We start from the raw sequence: 20,869 nt of genomic DNA, 5'->3' as shown, positions 1-20,869 counted from the left end.
TTTTGTGGTTTTATTTTTGCAGTACCAGGGATCGAACTCAGGACCTTCAGCTTGCAAGACAGGCACAACATCACTGAGCTAAATGCCTGCCCCTCTTTCTTTATTTTTCTTGAGTTGTTTTGACTGAATAGACCTTCTTCTTGGAAAGACAGTCCTCTTCCAGGAACTCATGTTTGAAGCTTCTGCAGCTCTGATGTTACCATTCTTCCATTTACTTTTCGTCTTCCAAAGATGTGTTAATATCTTCCCCAGTGTCTCTTCTTCCATTCTCTTTGCACTTTGGTTTTAGACTTTTAATATTTATTTTACTGTTGTTTTAGTATTGGCAATTGATACACACATTCAATCTGCCCTCTTAAAAGGAAGTCCAAAATGCCTCTAGTCCTTTTGCATGGCTCTGGAGTATCAGAAAATAATTTTAAAAACTGATATAAAATAATAAAGTGATTCTTATTCCAAAGCTGCATTTTCAGCTGTTTTTTTTTTTAATAGAGTGACTGATGTGTAAAGGACTAGAGGACGCACATCTGCCCTGATTCAGCTACTCACACTATAGGAAATTTAGCGAGGGTTGGGGAGTTAGTTCAGTGGTTCTACCTCCTGCCTCACAAGTGCAAGGTCCTGAGTTCCATCTCCAGTACCAAAAAAGAAAAGAAAGGAAATTCAGTGAGTATAAGTAGCAGGTGTAGTGGGTGCCTTTTGCTCGCTTGTTACAGGGTAGTGCAGCAATCTAGCATATTCAGACATTAGACAGTATGGGAGGGAGTTAAAGCTGTGTAATTAGAGAAGCCCTGCCCGCTTGACTAGAGTAGAAAGTGACCAGGATACAAAAGCAACGTGATGTGAGGAAATCTTGGCAGCAGCTGTTATCCCAACTCAGAAAGTGGCAAAACTGCAGAAAAAAACCCTTTCTTGTCTCCTGCCTCCCAGCTTCCTCTTTTTTTCTCCCATGGCACTGAGGATGGAAGCCAAAGGCTTGTGCATGCTAAATAAGTGCTCTACTGCTGAGCTACACCTCTAGCCTATGGTATACTCTTTTTTTTTTTTTTTGGTACTGTGGATAGAACTCAAGTCTGCTGTGCTTGTGAGGCAGGCGGTGGCACCACTGAGCTACATCCACAGCCCTATGGTATACTCTTACTATTTCTAATTCTGTGGTCTAACAACTTACTTCCAGCTCATACTTCAAGGCTCATTTAGTTTCCTAGAACTTCCAAAACAATTTCCCACAGCACTGGTGGTTTGAAACAACAGAAATTCAATATCTCGTAGCCTTGGGTGCCGGAAGTCCAGAAGCAAGGTCTTGCAGGAGGTTGGCTCCTTCTGTGGACTCTGAGTGACAAACAGTTCTATTCTTCTCTTCCTGCTCCTGCAGGTGGCTAATAATCCTTGGGGTCCTTGGCCTTCCACTCCCGTCTATGCATCTGTCTTTACATGGCCTTTTCTTATTTCTCCTCTTCTCAAATCTCTCATCTCTTATGAGGACATCAGTCATTGAAAGTAGGGATTCCTCCATATCCAGAATGTTCTGGCTCAAGAGCCGTACTTTAATTATCTCATCAATACCCAGGTGAGGATTTTTATGTATCTTTTGGCACCACTATTCAGCTCACTATAAGAACCTACCTCTTATGTCTTAGATAAAGGACCCAGTGGGGTCAGTAGTTGTTTTTGTACTTAATCATTCATTTCTCTGTTCATTCATTCCACAACCAACAAGTTTGAAACACCTATTCCCAGCCAGGCCCTGTCCTAGGAGTGTGAGATACATTGTACATAGGAGAAAGCAGTCAGTATCAGACTGGGATTAGAAGAAGAGAACACTCAGTATACGTTTACATGTAATGGCTTATGTGCTAAGGGAAGTACCCAGTGCCTAGAAAACCCTAAGGTGGACCCCAAACCTAGACTGAGTTTCAGGGAAATTATCCTGGAGAAAAGGATATAAAACCTGAGGACCAGTGAGGGATTATGATGGCATGGGGATAGGGCTGGAATATTTTAGAGGAGGCATGTCCAAAACTGGCAGTAGGAGGGATGATGTGGCCTGTTGGAGAAATGGTTGAGAAAGGTTGAGGTCATGGTTCTTATGCATTGGCTACATCAAAATCACCCAGAGGCTTGTTACAGGCACATGGCTAGGCCTTACCCCAGTCGTTTCTTTTTCTTTTTTCTCTTTTGTTTGTTTTTTGTATGTAGTTGAGACTGACCTAGAACTCACTATGTAGCCCAGTCTGGTCTCAAACTCACAGTGTTCCTCCTGCCTCAGCTTTCTGAGTGCTGGGATTACAGGCGTGTGCCACCACACCTGGCTACCCTGGAAGTTTCTGACTCGGGAGATTTCTGAGGTCTTGAAAGTTTGCATTTCTAATAAATTGTTAGGTGGCCCTGGTGCTGCTAGTCTGGGGACCAGGTTTGAGAAAGACTGGGCTAGAAAGCACAATGAGTAAAGTTCTGGGCTGGCTACAGTTGGGGTGGGCATTAAGTTAGACTCTTTAAGAGCCTTAAAAGTCATGTTCAACCTAGGTCCTGAGGTCTGTGGGAAACTGCATGGGGGATTTGATGGCGATATGTTTTTGACTCCTCTAGTTTCCCCTTGGAGAATCTACTAAGGAATAGGAAGCCTGATGGAGGTTGTGGCAGAGAGGAGAAAGATGATGGCCTCTTGGGCACTGAAAAGGCGGTGAGAATGATAAGAGTGGCTGAACTTCAGAAATGTGGCTGATCACACCGGCAGAGTTTGTGAAAGTCTCCCTCAGCAGGGTCTCAGTGTGAAATTCTATCAGTAGGGATTGGTCCAGAGTTCTCAAAGTGTAATTGATGCACCTGCAATGTTGTAGCCTCTGGGAACTCACTAGAAATCCACGTTTTTGAAGCTGGGTCTCTTCGTTACTTCCTCATTGCTGGGATAACACATGCGATACCCACAGCTCAAGGAAGCGGAGGTGTATTTTGGCTCCCATTTCAGTCCGTGGTCATTAGGAAGGATGGTATGGGGGAGAGGCATGGCGGAGAAGGGCTGCCGTGGAAGGCTGGACAGGAAGCAGAGTCAGGGGAGGAAGCAGGGATGGAGATGAACCCTTCCAGGCCAAGTCCCCGGTGACTGCCCTCATCAAACTGGACTCCACTTCTGAATAGCAAGTCAGCCACAGTGTTAAGCCCCTTCCAAAGGACCCACCTCTGAGCTCTGGAGGCTTCTGGACACATATAGACAAAGCCATAACACTGGGCAGGGTGGTGCATGCCTCCTAGCACTCTGGGAGGATGAGGCAGAAGGATTGATTGCAAGTTTGAATCCTTCCAAGACAATTTAGAGCATTGGCAAAAACTGTCTTAAAAATAAAGGGTGGTGGTGATTGCTGGGGATAGGTCAGTGTAAAGGCCTTGGCTTTCATCTGCAGTGCCCCCCCAGCCACATTTTCAGAGCGTACAATGGAGCCCGATGTTTTCACCTTTACAAAGCCCTTTAGTATATTCTAGTATGTACCAAAGCTTGAAAGGCACTGCTTTAAACAATTGTGTTCTTAACTAAGTACAGAGTAAAATGAAATACCAAGTAATATAGCATCTATATTAAAACAGATTAAAATGTAAATCTGCCTTGGAATGACTTTGCAGTATGAATTTTTCATAACATAATGTAAATTAATCAGATTATTTTCAGTGTAGTAGCTGGCTGGAAACAAGTTGTTTTCCTTCCAATGACCTTAGGGGTGGGCTGATTAGGCTTTACACGTTGAAATCATATGCAACTTAATTTTATTATTTACAGTGCTGGACCCAGCACATGCCAGGCAAGTGCTTTATCACTGAACTGTACCTCCACCTCCCTCCCTTTCCCCCACTACTGGAGACAGGGGGGTTCATCCAGGGTCTTCCCACTGAGCTACCTCGCTAGCATACACACCTAAAATATGTATTTATTTTTAACATTATTATTTTGAGACCAGGTCTTGCTCAATCACTAAGCTACTCAAACTTGTCTTCCTTCTGCCTCAGCCTCCTGGTGCTAGGATTATAGGCTGGCACTACCACGCCCAGCTGACTGCAAGTTTTGACCATTGAGACCACAATACAGTTAAGTAAATACTAGGGGGGAAGGTGGGACACGCATTGCTTGGTTCTTTTAGTAGGTTTGTTGTGATTAAAGAAGTTGGTACTTCGCTACTAATTAAGTCTTGCTTTGAGTGGGTGGTTCTGAACATTAAAAAAATTTTAAAGTAGTGATGCTTTTCACAAGGATTCCTATGGCTCCAGTTCCTAAATACAAAGGATTTTCTTTTCAGCAATTGTACCACCAGATGGCAATGTTGTGCCATTTTTCAAGGTGGCAAAATTCTAAATTTAGGGAGAAAATGAGCCTAGGAGTTTGAAAAAGGTGTCAGCTCATTCTTTTCCTGCATGTTCTATTCCTGTATGAAGTTATGATAGTCAGTTTCTTGGACTTCTTCCATTAATTATGACACAAAAGTTTTTTGTTTCCCGAGGGGCAGAAACCCAAAGCTTTAATTAAACCCTTGGGCGTGCTGCCTCAAGGCAGAGAAGGGTAATGACCAAGTGTCAGGCACTTGACATGGATTCTTTCTTTAATTTTAAAATTTGTTTTTATTAGTACATGCTTGCAGTATGTAGTGATTTTATTCATTGTGGGAAGTTGGTACGTGGATGTAACACATCTTCATTCCTTTAAGTCCTCTTCCCCTCTTCTCCCTCCCCCTTCCCTCCAGCTCTTTTTCCTCTTCCCATTTGCAAAATATATAAATTCAGTTATTAGTTTGCTCTCGCAATACCCCCACAAAATATGTGTTACCGTTTCTCATTTTACACTAGAGAAAACTGAGAGTCAGAGGGGTTTGGTAATGAGCTCAGAACCACCCTCCTGAAGGGCAAAATCAGACTTGGAACAAGGTGAGCTCAATGGCCAATAAGCCACACTCACTAAATTCTTCAGGAAAAGTCCAAATAGATTTATTAAGTCATGGGAAATTATAGGTAGATCCAATTCCAAGTTTTATAAGATTGGAATCATAGATAAGGTTTTAAAAAATTGCTCATTACCTTCCAACAATGTATGTTTCATTGGTTTTATTTGCATTTAGGCTCTTCTTGATTATTATAGACATTAGTTTAATAACATTTACATTGACCTCTTATTCCAATGGGATATTAGAGTTGTAACAAATTCACAGAAATTTAGATGTCATTTTCTTATAGCATTCACTACTTTCCACCTTTTATCAGAATTGCGTTCATACCTGGAATCCTCTACTGACCTGTGAGCCCAGGAAGACAGATTTCTTGCCAGAGTCATTTTTTGTGTGTTTTTTCTTCACCTGTATGGTCTTACAGAATTCCCCCAGAACATTCAACATAGTTCTTAGGGGATTACCAACTTTTCCCCTCTGAACTCATTTTTCTTAGCCGTATCTATTTAAATTTGCTATTTAATTACAAGTGCATTCTTCCTAAGCATCTAGTACAGAAGTGCATGAACCTTTCTGAAGGTCAAATGTGTGGGCCTTGAAAGTCACCTGAAAGCCTTCGGCATCCATAGCACTGGCTGCCCGTCTGCGTTGATTAACCCAGGGAGTCTGGTAAAAGAATTTCTACTTTGTCTGTGTTGTTGTCTGTCGGGCTTCTGAAACCATAAGGTCTATACCACGAAGAGTATTAGTGTGTCTGACCTGAAAAAGAATATTTGGCTGCCTTTTTTCCTGAATGGCTTTTCTGAGTCGACTCCCAACCTGCCGTCGTAAAGACAATGTCTTGTTGGGAAATAGCCAATTTGAATGATGGATATTATAGGACTGCTGCTATATTTTCTTAGAGAACAAAATTTAAATGAAATGATTAGCCATATAAAGAAAAGATTTAATAGACACTTCTCTTGGCAAAGAATGGAAGGAGTAACCTTTATTGAGTAACAATTATGTGCCAGGCACTGAGTTAAGGATTGTGCCTATATTGTCCCATTCACTCCTTGTATCACTTAAACAAAGAGAAAACTGAGTCACAGGAAGCTTTCAGTAATCCATACATAGTAAAACAACTATGGAAAGTGGCAGGAAAGTGACAGGCAGATTGTGTGTAGTCAGGTTCAGGACAAAATTAATGCAAAGTAATCCAGCAATAATTAATGCCGAGTAAAAATATAAAAATTTCACACAAATATACAGGATCAGTAACAACGCTGTGTGGAACTATATTGGACCCTGAAGCAAGTAGAGTATCTTTATTTTTTAAAATTTTTATTTATTTATTTTTTTTGTTACTAGGGATCAAACTCAGGTCCTTGTTCTTGTAAGGCAGGCTGTGGAATCACTAAGCTAAATCCCCAGGCCCAAGAAGAGTTTCTTTTGATGCTCCCTCCCTTTGTAGCAAGACAGGTGCCTCGCTTCCTCTAACGTTCTTCTGGCCTTCAAAAATTTGAAAGTGCTAAAAAGAAATAGAAAGTGCTTAGACAGAATTTTAAAAACGTTTATCCAATAAAAATTTATTGAGTGGTTACTCGCTGCTAACACTGTACTCAGTTTTTGAAACCAGTCTGTTTAAAAAAATAGATCTAATGGGCTGGGGATTTAGCTCAGTGGTTCAGTGGCCTGCCTTGCAAGCACAAGGACCCGAGTTCAATCCCCAGTACAAAAAAAAAAAAAAAAAAAAAAATCCTGTTTCTGTGATCCTGGAGCTTGTGGAATACACTAGTGGCTGCTATTCACTCACTTTTTTTGTAGTAAACAGGAAAAGCAGATGGCAAACTAGAGCCATGTAATTGCACATTAGTGGTTGCCCTCTTTCTCTGAGCTTTTTTTTTTTAACTTTTTTTCCTCATTGAGTTTATTGGTACATTTTAGGTATACAGTACCGTTACATTAATGGGATATTGTACCTTTACATGACAGGTCTTGGTTCTCGGAGCTTTTTAACCTCAGAATACCATTTGTAGATTAGGTCCCGAAGTATTTGGAAATAAATTTGATCTGTTGAAACAAACCATGCTTCTCAGGTCATCTTTTTTCATTACTTTGTCATCACATTGTCACCAAAACAGGAAGAGTGACAGAATTATGGGCACCATATGTTATTTTAAGATTTCATAGTGGTCACAAGTGCAGATTCTGACATGGTCAGACATAAATCTGGTATCCTTGTACTGTGTCTTACAGCTCTACTATATTCTAATTTGGGTAACTTTGGAAAACTTACCCTCTCTGTGCTACTCTTTTCTCAGTAGGAACACGAGGGTAATAGAAATAGAAAAGCTAATCTACATAAAGTGCTTACAACAATTCCTAGTACACAGTAGTTGCTATATATATACATATATATATATATATATGAATTTCTTCTAGTACTTGTAGCAATGAGAAATCTAATGTCTTTTAAAACTTGCCTATGCCCATAAAATAATCAGTTAAAATATACCATTCATCAGAGAGAAAACTAGGTAAGTGTATGGGCTTTCAGGTCAGATTCCGTGGCTCTGAATCCTGATTAAACCATTTCTCGGATGTGAGACTTTATGTAGTTTACTTAAATTTTCTGAGCCAAAGTTCTTTCATTTATGGAATAAAGATAATATTTGTTGCACAGTGTTTTGTAGAAATTAAATAAAGCATGTAGGGTGCTTGACACAGCACTGGCATATTTTAAGCGCTCGATAAATATTCATCATCGTCATTGTTATTCAGCCGATTGAGCATCACACGCTGCAGCTACTGATGGAGTCACTTCTGAAAGGGGCAAAGTCAAAGCGTACCCTTCTCCAAGGTTGCCATTTTGCAAACTTTAATATTAATGCACTCAGTTCAAGAGACGAGCTTCAGAAAAATTAAATAGCTGAAGAGAAAAATTACCTAATCACCGATGTGCTTGAAAAAGTTTGCTTCGGGTTGCACCAAATGCTGGCCTGAACTTTTAAGGAGTAAGGATATGGATATATATCATGGCCTGATGTGTTTCATCTCATTAGTACCCCATGTACACTTTCTTCAAAATATTGATGATGAGAAGCTCTTTCAGTGTTTGTTGTGAGAATACATTTGATATGTAAACTATTTCTTTGAAACTATAACAACTTTTGCAAATAGTTTCTAGCATATCAGAGGTTTCCACATATTAGTAGATGACAGTATCAGAAAATCTTTAATTAAGGTAATCACTTCTTTACTGCGTGAAGACACGGGAGTATTTGGTTAAGGTGGAATAATTGATATTTCTGAGCCATTCTATAATATAAACTCACTTGAGTAAACATATTCGAGTAGTTATTGTTTGGTGAATCCTGAATGTAGGACCTCATTTTTCTTAACATCTCATTTTTCTTCATTCTTTCTGCAGAAGGGATCAACAGCTTGTTTATTTCTGTACTCCAGGAATGTTACTTTACTGTACATTTTCAGGACAATCTACCAGAGGTTTACTTTGGATTAGAATAGGATGTTTTTTATCTTAGTTTACATTATTCAGAATAATCCACCAGTAATTTAAATACAGAGAGTAATTATTGAAAAGTGTTCAGTTCTAATTCAGTCTGTTGCATGGATTAACTATATGTTGCACTGATTTTTCAGGTAGGCCTTACTGGCAGAGAGATTTGAGTCTGGACTTTTCTTTGGCACTGGGTGTTGAACCCAAGATCTTCATGCTGAGGTACATCTCTCAACCCCTTTTTAAGTAAAAAAAACATACACAGTCTTTTTAAATCACTAATTTGTCTGCGCTGCAGTTGAATTTGAGGTCTTCCTACCCTAGCCTCCCAGAGTGCTGGGATTACGAGTGTGTACTTGGGCCTAAGAACTTGTAAAGGGCTGTATTTAAGATCTGACAAGACATTTTTTGATCTGGCTAAACAATGCAAAGAAAAAAGCTAAAAATTCATAATGAAATAAATGCTAAGCCAAATATCACAAAACACAGCATTCTATTGATTTTATTCATTCTTAAATTATTAGTCATCATTTTTTTCAATTAAAAAATTTTGGGTTAATTTTCTTACATGACAAGAATCGTTAAATTTTTGGGATGCTTGCTTTTGTAAATCAAATAGGTTACATAGAGCCAAATAATTTAATAAGCAGAATTTGTGACATGCTGAAGAATGTTTTAGGGCAAAAATTAAATTTTAAAAAGGTACAGTTTGGGATTCATTTTCATACAGTTGAGTACATGAGAGGAGAAAACTCTAGATGTAAGGGTGATTCTGGCATTGCGATAGTATCAAAATGTTTCAGGGCAGGTTTTTGTTTTTAGTTTGACGTCTCTTTCTACATGACCAATATGGTGGTGGTTAAGCCCTATGGCAGGATTAAGGACTCAGTGCTAAGACAACAAGTTCTGTTTGTGCCTTTCCCATCCTCAAGGCAACAGAAAATAAGCAAGGTAGTTACTTTTCTGTCAATATTGTCAGCTGAGGACTGTACTACTATAATGCCCTGTCAACTTGATTTACTTATCTAGAAAGATTAGTAGAGGGGAAAAATACTCTTTTAATCATTGTCTTGGGAATCAGCATGTTCTTTCTCTGTATCCATTTAAGAAACTGGAGCATAATGCTGAACACTTGAATAAGTGATGTGGCTCAGTTTTCAAAAGAGACAAAAAATCCCCAGTGCAACAAACCATCCTGATTTTAGGGTCTTAATTGTGACTGGGATTAAATTCAAGTTTCAAATTGTAGAGTGAAGTCTTCAGAATTCACTGAGATGCTCAACACAGTTTGCAATGAATTTAACAACAGTAATTGACTGATTTTTTTAAGTAGTGAAGAAAGAAAATGAAGTGCACGAAGTTTATATTTTCTAATTGATGATAAATAAGTCAGCTTATGTATTCCTAATTCTACATCAAAATTTCATTCTAGATCTCTCCTTTGTATTTTTCCCTCATATTTTAAATGATTATTTGTGGAGCTTGTTAAAGTTGCTGGACAGTGCTTGACTAGGGAACTGAATAAATTAGTAAAGCTCTCCTTTATATGTAGTTTCTGTCGAGCCCACTGCTAGGTCACTGTAATGGTTGTAAAGATAACTCCAAAGTATTGTCTGTGAGGAAGAGGCTCTTAAACCAAGAACTGAAAATGAGAGTGTACCAGCCAGTGGAAGAGATGGAAAACAGCATGTAACCAAGGGCAGCGGCCCGGTACAAACGTCCGAAGATGAAAAAGGGCAGCTCTGGCTGATAAAAGGCATGGCAAAGAAGAAGTCAAGAAGTAGGAGAACTAAGAAACTAGATGATTCTCCATTATCAGTTGATTTCCCAAATATGTCTTGGAAGGCATTATACTGAGTACTTTCAGGTGTACAAAGAACATGAAGACATAGTCCATTTAATCCACAACAGAAAAAGTTATTACTTCCTTAGGAAGATGAATTCTACAAATTAATGGATAAATATACCAGAGCTTTATGTATGTTAAGAATATATATCTCAAATTAAATTTGCCTGAATAAATAAAAAAATCTTTACAAGAATACACAGATGATTGGGCCTTTACAGTTGTGTACTCTAACCAGGGGAGGTGGTGCATACCTGTTATCCCAGCACTCTGGAAAGCTGAGGCAGGAAGATGGTGAGGTCTTGTTTAGCTTGGGCAACTGTGACTTAGGGACCCTGTTTCAAAATTTAAATAGATAGGACTTGGGATGTAGTTCAGTGTTAAGGCCTTGGGTTCAATTCCAGTAAACCACCTACCTTCCAGCAAAAGATATAGACTTTAAGAACCTGAGCAACTGCTCCAAAAAGCAGAAATATTTTTTGATTTTATGATCTTAAAATATCATATTTCCTCTGCTATATCTCCTCTGGAAGGGAATTTAACTTTCTGGGCTTCAACCAGATCATCTAAAAAAACACAAATGAAGCTTTTATGTGGAAGCTAGCTCTTGATTTAAACTGATCTTGGAATCAAATGATGTAGTCATTATTTAACCAACAGTAATTGCAAAAAAAGGACACAGTTACCAAATGAACTGTGTGTCTTCTTGCTCACATTTTATTGGGGAAATAGGAGTATTAGATTACACATAACAATAACAAATATTACTTGTAGATCTACTACACTTTGTCTAACTACTATGGTAAACCTTTTGTATGACTTCTCTCAATTCTAAAAAGTACACTGTAATGCAGGTACTATTTTATTCACATTTTAGAGATGAAGTAGCTGAAGTTTTAAAGATCCCAATATCTCAAATCCTGTAAGTGATGGATTGTGCCATCTGGCTTGTGCTCCTTCCACAATATTGTGTGTCCACAATATTTGGGGAAAGCCTAGTTGCCAACAAATCAGTAGAAAACTCCTGGAGATCTCTTCTGCTATCGTCTTTTGGAGGAACTGCGTAAAGAGGGTACTTGCTATAGTCAGAAATGGGTGTTAAGGAGAGATATGAGCCTTGAAAAACAGAAAAGCTCTTTGACCAGAAGGGAAAAAAAGAAACCAGGCAGAGTAGGACATCATTTGTTGAAGGTATATTTTATACCATAGGCTTTACTTACATCACCAGTCTCGAAACAATCGCATAGAAGGAAGTACGGTTGTCTCCTCTGACAAACAAAGGTGTTAAGTCTTGATGAAGAAAGCAAAACATAATGAGGTGAAGGACTTGCCTCTTAGATGGCAGATAATGGGAAAATCTGCTATTCAAACTCCCCTTTCTTAGAATCATAAAGCTGGGCTATTTCCACAAAGGGAAACTGAGTTTTCGGCAGGAAGATAGATGATTTCCAGGTGACTTCTTTGTATTTTAAAAGCTGTCCATGTTTTAAATTTTAAAAAGTTCTACACCCATATTTTTCACATGCACAAAATATTGTAGGTGTATATTTTCAAGTTTTCTTTATATTTAGCTTGGCTTATTTTAATATTTTCTTCTTTTCCTTTGGTTTTTAATTGGCTTTCTATGACTAAAGGCTGATTGATTAAAAAGTTAACAATTTCCTGGTTATCATAAGATTCTAATAAGATTACTAACATTTAGAAATGGGAACATAGGAGCTAAAGGTGTAGGGAAGGTGGGATGGGTAGGGGAAGAGTAAAAAGGGAAAAGAAAAAAATGTGAGAGAATGAAAAGATGAAAATAAAGTGTTTGTAGATGGGGAGGGGAGGAGGGGGTGCAGGGAGGGCAGAGGTAAGGGGAAAAAATGAGAATCAAGACCTGTCATGTAGAGGTACAAGATCCCAACAATGAATGTAACTGTACTGTATCCCTAAAATGTACCAATAAACTCAATTTAAAAAAATAGACTTTTATTCTTCATGTTGAAGCAACTAATTATCATCCCTGTTAGGAAGCAAGGAAAGTTGACCTTGGTAGACCAGTAGAGCCCTTCAAGGAGAAAACAAAGAAGTGGGGTCTCCTCAGCTCCAAGCCAATCTGACGTAATTGCCTGAGACAGGACTCAAGTACTTGGAGTCTTCACTGATGCACAGCCTCAGAAATAATGATTAAAGCAAATCAGGGCTCATGAATATGCAGCTTATTTCTGCTTTGACACACTTGAGTTATCTAAATTAAAAATACAAAATTATGGATTGCAAAGAGAGCGACAGGGACTTTTTTATTTTAACAATTGGAAAATATCACTGGAAATGAAGTCTTCCTGCCAACATGAAGCACATAATAATCATGCCAGGAAAAGGATGCTTTTCTAAATGCTTGTTTTAAATAGATTCCCCCCCACACCAGATTCTGTTTAAAGATAGACTCCGGAAGCTTTACTTCATGTGATTTTTCTCATTGTGAATTTCAGTCTCGGGACAATCCATTTTGGGACAGAATCTAACACCATTTCATTCACAAGACGTTCCTATAGTCAGCATTTATCCTCAAAAACTCTGGAATAAGAAAATTTGATTTTGGTGCCTCTTCCTTTCAAAGTTCCTCCCCACCCCACGATCTCCTTGTTCTAAGTCTTGCCTGTCCCAAGACCCTCCATTCCACTAGCTTGATCCTGAAGATCCTGCCCCCCACTCTACACCTTATTTCTTTCTCCTTCTGGTTCATCAAAATAATTTTTTGTGAGTCCTATTGCATTCAGGATGTTTGGAGACAATCTGATTTATAAATTTAAGTAGTTTTATTAAACTTTCATAATTTTTCAGATTGCTATTGTCATTTCACAAGTTAAATTTGCTAACCTCACTTTCAAATGTCTGAGCAATACCAAGTGGTTACTTTGTGGGTAAAATTAACTCAATCACATGGCAACTACCAGGTATAAGAAGACATAATTATAGTAACTTTAAAAAAAAAATGGTGTATGTGTGTGTGTGTGTGTGTGTGTGTGTGTATCTCTGTGTCTGAGGAAATAACCAGAACAAATCACAGGAGCTTGTACTGCAGAGGAGCATTATACATAGCAGGCATTTTTCCATTTCCTTCTCTGTAGTGATATGGCTTAGTGCTATGCTGCTCTTTTCTGCTACATTGGCTGTATTTTTCTTACCATAGCAGTTTAGCCAGCTCTAGCAAGGCCATACCCAAGGCTGAAACGTTGACTGGTTAGATTGGGAGGTTTGGGAGGATAATAGGTGTTGAACCTGAGAAGATTCCTTGAGGCTTTTCAGTTTTATTTCTGGTTAAAACATATGCACCTTCAAGTCTTTTCCAAATGTTCACTGTCTACTTATATACACAACTTGCCACTTTTGAATGTATGGTTTGGCACATCTACCATCCTCTTTATATTTCTGAATGGGCTTCTGCAATAGACAAAACAGACATTTTTCTTTAAAAAAATATTTTTTTCTCACTATGCAGTTCAGACTGCTCTGGAACTCACTGAGTAGCCCAGGCTGGGCTTGAACTCGCAGCGATCCTCCTGCCTCAGCCTCCCGAGTGCTGGGATTACAGGCGTAAGCCACCACGTCCAGATCTTTAAATTTTCTTGTTGGTGCCTATTATAATACAGAGTGATGAGATTGATTTGTGAATATTTTGTTGTATTGATATGTGTGCAGAATGTATTTTGATTATGTTCATTCCTGTTACCCCTTTTATTCCTTTCTTCTCCCTCTTTGTCCCCTTCCTCCTTTTGTGTTTTCAACAGTCCTCCTCACTCCCTGCACCAGAGAGAAATATGAACCCTTATCGAAATGAAAGGGAGGGTTATGTCAGATGCTGGAGTAAGTCCAAATTGGTGAGTATGTAGTCACTGTTAAGAGAAGAAAACCCTAGATTTTCCATGACTTCTTCTCACAGAAGATCAGTGAAAACAGAAATGGGGATAGTAAATCTTTTCCATCAAAGTGATCTAACCCAGTTTGCTTGAAATTGGATGTAATTCACATTGACCAGTCAGAGTTGAGAATTGAGACTGTTATCTGGATAATTTAGGGACACGGAAGAAATCTAATTTTACTGAATTAAATAGGGAAATTTGGATCTGTATTACGAAGGTAGTGTCCTCAAGTTCTGATTTTTTTTAAAACTTGGTTTAAGGAGACTAGAAAATGCAATAATAAAAGATTAAAGTTGTTGCCTCCGGAACGTGTTTCCTCTTATTTCTGAGAGGATGTTTTTTCCTTAATGAGTTAGTTTTCTGTGGACGTTGTAACCAGCACGCCATAAACCGTGAGGCTTATACAATAAAAGTGTTTTGTCTTCACAGTTCTGTAGGGTGGAGGTCCAAGGTCAAAGCCCTGCGATAGCACCTTCCTTGTGAGGGCGATGTGAGAGAAAACTTCATGGCTCCCGGCCCCCTTCTGGTGGTCTGTCGGTAATCTGTGATGTTCCTCGGCCTGGAGGACCCTCACCCTGCTCTCGTCCTTCTTCACAAAACACGCTCTCTGTGTGCCTGTCTCTAAATTTCTACCTTTTATAAGAAAAATCAGACAGACTAGATTAGAGCCCACCATGATGTCCTCATTTTAATTTGATTAGCTCTTGCAAATGCCCTGGCTCCAGACAAGGTTGCATTCTGAACTAACAGGGTTTAAGACTTCACATTTGGACTCGGGGGTGGGGTGGGGAGAGCAAACCCAAAATGCTTAAATGTGTTGCGTAGATCCCTGATGTAGCCTCTGAATACCTAATTATAAACTTCCATCATACAGTCAAAATGCCAGTGCTTTCATTAAGAGGGTTTAGTTGAATCACATTTTCAAATATATTTTCCTCTTGCTAACTTGAAATGAGTCAGAATTTATCAATATCTATCCAGTATTGTGTTGGAGCTGGGTAGTAATCCCTTTTCCTATTTGGGAAACAGAATCAGATGGACAGCTGGTGTCAGAGTCTGCATGAAGAGTACATAATCCTACTTATATAACCCATCATGTTTGCAAAATCTGCACTGCAGTTTTGGGGAGGGAAATGAGATGTTTGGAAATAAAATCTCCTGTGCAGGAGTGGAAAATTTATCTCCTTTTCGTATTATTTTTCTTGTCTGCATTTTTATTTTGCATTCTCAAGAGGTACATGCACTTGCTTGACTGTTTTGCCTCTGTTTGCCCGTGTCAGGAATGCAGAAATGGAGAATTATGTTGATAGGGTTTTACTGACCTTCTGTGCCATATGAAAGTTATTTAACATCTCCAGGGTTATGATTTCGTAAAGTGTAGAGTACATTGGCATAGACTGAGGTGAAATAAGGAAAGAGATCAATTAGGAATGGTAGTTACACAGTTCTTAAAATTAGACAGGTTTAGCCAAACATGGTGGTGCTTGATTGTAATCCCAATATTCAAGAATCTGAGGCAGGAGGATTGCTGTGGGTCCAAGGCCAGCCTGAACTTCAGAGTGAGACCCTGTTTCAAAGAAAAAGAGGTTCAGTGTGCAAATTGATTGTAATTCTGTAGTCATTCATTATATTCATGTGCTGGAAATCTTTTTTCTCCCATTTTTTTGCTGGACAGTGCCATTCCTTCATTACAAGTGGCTCTCCTGGGGCTATTCATTATACAAACAGACATTTTGGGGCAGTCATGAATCACGTTGCCCAATACACTGGCAAAAATGATTGGACTAAGTGGGCATATGAAAAAGCTGGCTGATCAGTGACTTGCCCTGGTATTTTAACAGTAGTAAAGAGAGGTTGGGGAAAAGAAACTTTCACTTCCCTCTGGATTTATGACAGCTTGGTCCTGTGTGAAGTTGTGATGCGCTCAGTGTTTTATGGCAGCAACTTATGAATCACAGGAAGAAATGATAACACTCAGTCAACACACAGAGGGAAAGGGGGAGAGAAAGGGAGAGGGACGGGGAGAGAGGGAGTATTAAAATATCATTTGTATTCTTAGAGAAGGTCAATTTCATGGGTCAATAAAGTTATTCCATTGCTTAAGCTGGTTTCAGTTGGCCTTCTGTCAGCTGCAACAGAAGTCGTCTTTTTCTAATGTAATTCACCAAAGGAAAAAGCGATAATACTTATATTAAAAGTTCAAGGTATCAGTTTGCACTGGCAAGAAAAAATTTCTGCAAGTAGCAGTATTTGAAAGGTATTGTGAAATATGGTCTTTTTATAATGTTATTTTTAAAGCTGTAACCAATCTTTTGTAATGTAGCTGCTCTTTCTTTCCCGTCATCATGTAGGATTTTAATTCTCAATTCACTCTTATGTCTTCTCATAATTTTGAGGGAACTTCGGACCAGGCTGAGGCTTGCTTTCAAAAGTTTCCTGAGAGAGTTCTTCAAAGTTATGCTACATACAGTCTGTGTTATTTCTTGTTTTCCATTTTTCCTTTTCCACCACCCACAATACCACTGTTCTTGTGAACTCTTCTCCAGTTTGTTCAGCTGGACGTGGACTTGCACGCATTGCGCATAGAGCCCTCTGTCCTGATGATACCGATCTCATTCTCCATTCTGTTATGCATTTCCGTGTTGTGCAATAAACCACACCAAATTAAAGACTTAAAACAACTAGCATTTCATTATTCTCATCATTTTCTTGATCAAACATTTGACTCAGACTCAGGAGAGTGTCTTTCCTTTCCTGGTGTTGACAGAGGCCTCTTGATGCTATCGAGTTGGTCTGGTCCAGGAGTTCTAAGAATCATTCCATTACCTGCCAGGCCCCTTGAATGTCCTTGGATTCTGTTTTCTCATTTATTTTGGGTTTATGCTTTAAAAGTATTTTCCCCCTGTTATTTTAGCAAGGTTCCTAGTGGAGGATATACTCGCATTTTTACCTGTACTTGCCCAAAATCTAGTTTACAAAGTACTTTAGGTTTCGATTCTATTTCCTGTTTGAACCACCATTGCCCCTTTAGCTTTTAAGATAGGAAAAGTGAAACATACAACATACCTGGTTTGGTAGTCAAGCCTTTTTGACCGCGAAGAAAAGAAACCTGTTCAAGCCAATGAAGGTAAATATCACGCTTCTTTCCTTGTGCATCCTCATCAGCTTCCAGGATCACCCTTGTGTTCTTCAAGGGTTGTTCAGTTACTCCTCTGGGTTCCCAGATAAAATACAGGATGCTCTGTTGAATTCCAGATGTAGAACAATTTTTAGTAATGTTTCAAATATGTCAAGGAATAACATCAAATTATTTGTCTGCATTTCAAGTTTATGTAGGCCTCCAGGATTTTGTTTGCTGAATTTGGCATGTGTAGTTAATGCTTATGAAGACTGGCTGGGTTTTTTGAGAAAATACCCTCTGTGTTTTAAACAACTCCCCAGTATGAATTCTTTCCCATTCTAGTCCTTTACCAGCAAATGAAAAATAGATTTAGTTACATTTACTATTTGTAAATCTGAAATCATTCTTTTGCAAAATCCTAAAGCAAAGGGAATGTTGTCTCTTTCCTTTTTAACTTCGTACTTTTGTCACAGGTAAACGGACGTAGGTAATCTTCATTAAGTTTTCCAGCAATGCTGTAATTGCTGTACCTTGTAATCACAGTAGTAACTGTCATTTTCTTTTTTTTTTTTTTTTTTTTTTTTTGGTACTGGGGATTGAACTCGGGTCCTTGCACTTGCAAGGCAGGCCACCGAACCGCTGAGTTAAATCCCTGGCCGTAACTGTCATTTTCTGAGCTGTGACTATGTGCCAGGAATATTGCTAAATGTTTTATATGTATTATTATTACATTTAATTCTCATACCTAACAACAGGTAGGACTAATATGTTATTTTACAAGTTCAGAGAGAGCTGCAGTTCACAAAGCTTAAGCAACTTGCCTAATGCTAGTTAATAATGATTCAGGGGGTAATGGAGCAATACTGTCCTAGTTTGTTCCTGAGAGTAGTTGTGTTGAAAAAAAGAAGGAAGAAAATTTTGTTTTAGTCCATTGCATTTTTCCTTTCTTTTCCTTTCTTTTTTCACTGCTGGGGAATCAGTGCTGGGTTTTCTACCCCTGAGGTAAAAGCCCAGTTCTTTCTTTTTCATTTCTTGAGCCGGGCCTCACTTTGTTGCCCAGGTTGGCCTCCAACTTGTGATCCCCCTGCTCAACCACCTGAATAGTTGGCGTTTAGAGGTATGTACCACCCTGTCTGGTTAGCCCTTTGCATCTTACTGTAAATGTGTTAGTAGGTTTTCTTTTCCCATAGCCTTTAGGTTTTTCTTTTGCCCTTGCCACGGAGAAACCCATGTCTCTGAGTTGCTTGTCTGTTGTGCCTTCATGATACTGAATGAACTCTGATCCTGTAGTTACTCATTTTTGTAATCTTGTCAGACAGATTCAAATTCCTTACATTTCATCCCTCAGAATGTGACTTGTTCTTCATTATGCAGAACAGGGTCGAGTGGTTCTATAGCATAGGACAAAACCTGGATGAACTCACTAGATTCATGGTTCAGAGCATTTACTTCAGCTTTCAGAAAGCAGGCCAGAAGCTAATTGTTTGTTTACACAGTGACTCAGCCTGGGATTAGGTAACTGGTCTGTATGATCTTCAATTTCTTCCTTAGCTGGGAGAAACATTCTTAACATTGGAGTGATTACAGCACTTGGAGTTCCATGTAAAATTTTCAGATGTTATTGTTCTGTGTCTTAAACAATGTCTCAGTATGAATTCTTTCCCATTTCACTTCTCTACCAGTAAAAGAAAAATAAAAGATTTAGTTTTCATTTCTGAATTCTATCACCTAGGTACCTCTCAAGTCTATATGTGTTTGTATAAATTCAGAAAACTCTAATAGAGCCTACTGTGGGATATTATTTGCTAGCTCTTTCTGTCTTAGCAAACATTTATTCTACAGTTTGGGGCTCTTTGAATTTGGGAGAATAAAAGAGTCTGGGAAGTCTTCAAAGTAGAGGACACTCGATTGTATCAAATGAGCAGGAAAATCAGGCTTCTTTATAATGGGTAGGCTATGTCTCTGTGTTGAATTACCATAGCCAATCCGAGTGTGTCTCTCCTTTCAGGGGCACACTGCAAGAAATGCTAAAGCTAGTTTGGGCTTTGGCCCAAGTCAGCTGTGTGACTTGGAGTAATTCATGTGACATCGTTGGATTTTGGTTTTCTCGTCCCCAAACTGAAAGACTTGGTTTAGTTCAGTGTCTCTCTAACTTCAGTTAGCTGCACGCACTTTATTTTTAAAATGACTTCTCATCCTATAGATGTGATATAATAATGTGGAATAGTAATATCAAAGTATTATTTTTAAAAAAGTCTTTCTCCCTAGCTTTGTCTGCCTCCCCTTTGTTTTAGCTGAGGTGAGTGTGTGAGCAGCAATAATCTGGTGTGAAGAGTGCAGAAGACAATGGCGGGGAGAGAACAAACTAGAGCCTAGGCAGAGGCCAGGCTGCAGGAAAGTGGCTCTGAGATTAGGGAGAGTCTGTGGGAGAATGTGAAAGCAGAGCTGGGTTTGTGGAAATTCTTTTTGAAAAGAAGTTTGGGCCTGGGCACAGACAGGAAGAAAGTCAGGGAGTTGGAAGATCTAAGACTAAAGATAGTGTGAGTTGAAACAGTGGCTGAAGAGAGAGGAATTCTAGAGAGCCAGTCCATGTTAATACATGCTGTACTTTAACTCAGCCACCTTGTTTTCCAAAACACCAGTCTGCACAGGCCCACACCATCTTCTGGCTTTCTGGTCTCTTAGCCATCGTTCCTGTAGCTCTTCTTTAGGGAAAGCCTGACTGAGGGAAAACTCCTGCAGGGCAGGAATTGATTTCCATGAACAGCTGAGAAGATGAAGAGGACTAGGAGCTCCAAACTGAAGCTCTAAAGAATCCTTCCATTTCTATCTCAATCTTCCAGATTGTTGCCAATTACTGAGAGGGAAATTATTGTTAATGAAAAAGGTCAACTTAAGGAGAGCATGGTGGTACTGCCTATTCTCTCAGAACTCTTGGAGGCTGAGACAGGAGGACCCTAAGTTTGAGTCCAACCTGGGCAAGTAAGAGAATTAGCAAGACCCTGTCTCAATATTAAAAAGGAAAAAGGCTGGGACTGTAGCTCAGTTAAACCCCAGTACCACCAAACACCCCCAAAAGAAGAAAGAAAGAAAACAACAACTTGTAAGCTCCTTATTCTTTCCATTCACTTTTATAAACTTTAAAGTCTGTAGAGTATCACCTCAATTTGCAGCCATTTAGCTATAAATGTCTCTTGTTTCTCATTCTTTATGGCTGAATAGTACTCCATTTTATTAAAAAACATTTTAGTAACGTAAATAGGACACATGTGTAAATACCGAATAGTTTCTCCAGCATGAAAAACTGAAAGTGTAAATAAATAAGGACTAAAAGGTATAATAATGTGAAATGGGAAGAAAAGGTACAAAGAGGAAGGGGAAATGGGAGGGGTAGGGAAAAGAAAGATGGGAATGGAATTAACATGAGAAAAAGAAAAAATGGAAACAAAGTCTTTGTAGGTAGGGAGGGGTGGAGGGGTTGAAGGGAGGTCAGGGGAAGGGGGAAAAAATAAGAACCAAGATGGATTATTTATTTATTTATTTATTTATTTATTTATTTTTATTTTTTTA

General features: G+C 38.9%; 1 long non-coding RNA gene across 6 annotated transcripts in view; it reads left to right on the top strand.

Annotated features, from left to right (window-relative positions):
* The window catches only part of LOC104860902, a 41,167-nt gene that overhangs the window by 18,118 nt on the left and 2,180 nt on the right, over nt 1-20,869 (top strand). For 2 of the 6 annotated variants that reach the window (XR_004516405.1, XR_004516401.1), the window contains exons 3-4: nt 2,969-2,971; nt 14,047-14,136. The exons of 2 other annotated variants lie outside the window; for them this stretch is intronic. This is a non-coding gene — a long non-coding RNA (uncharacterized LOC104860902). Of the gene's footprint in view, nt 1-2,968; nt 2,972-14,046; nt 14,137-14,607; nt 15,314-20,869 lie in introns of those variants that run through there. 2 more of the 6 variants (XR_004516404.1, XR_779848.2) reach the window with 2 other exon arrangements.

The sequence above is a fragment of the Fukomys damarensis genome, unplaced genomic scaffold (genome assembly GCF_012274545.1).
Source record: "Fukomys damarensis isolate Sample0158 unplaced genomic scaffold, DMR_v1.0_HiC HiC_scaffold_9, whole genome shotgun sequence".
Classification (NCBI taxonomy): domain Eukaryota; kingdom Metazoa; phylum Chordata; class Mammalia; order Rodentia; family Bathyergidae; genus Fukomys; species Fukomys damarensis.
The sequence above is the reverse complement of the archived record's forward strand: the minus strand, read 5'-3'. Positions and strand labels throughout refer to the sequence as shown.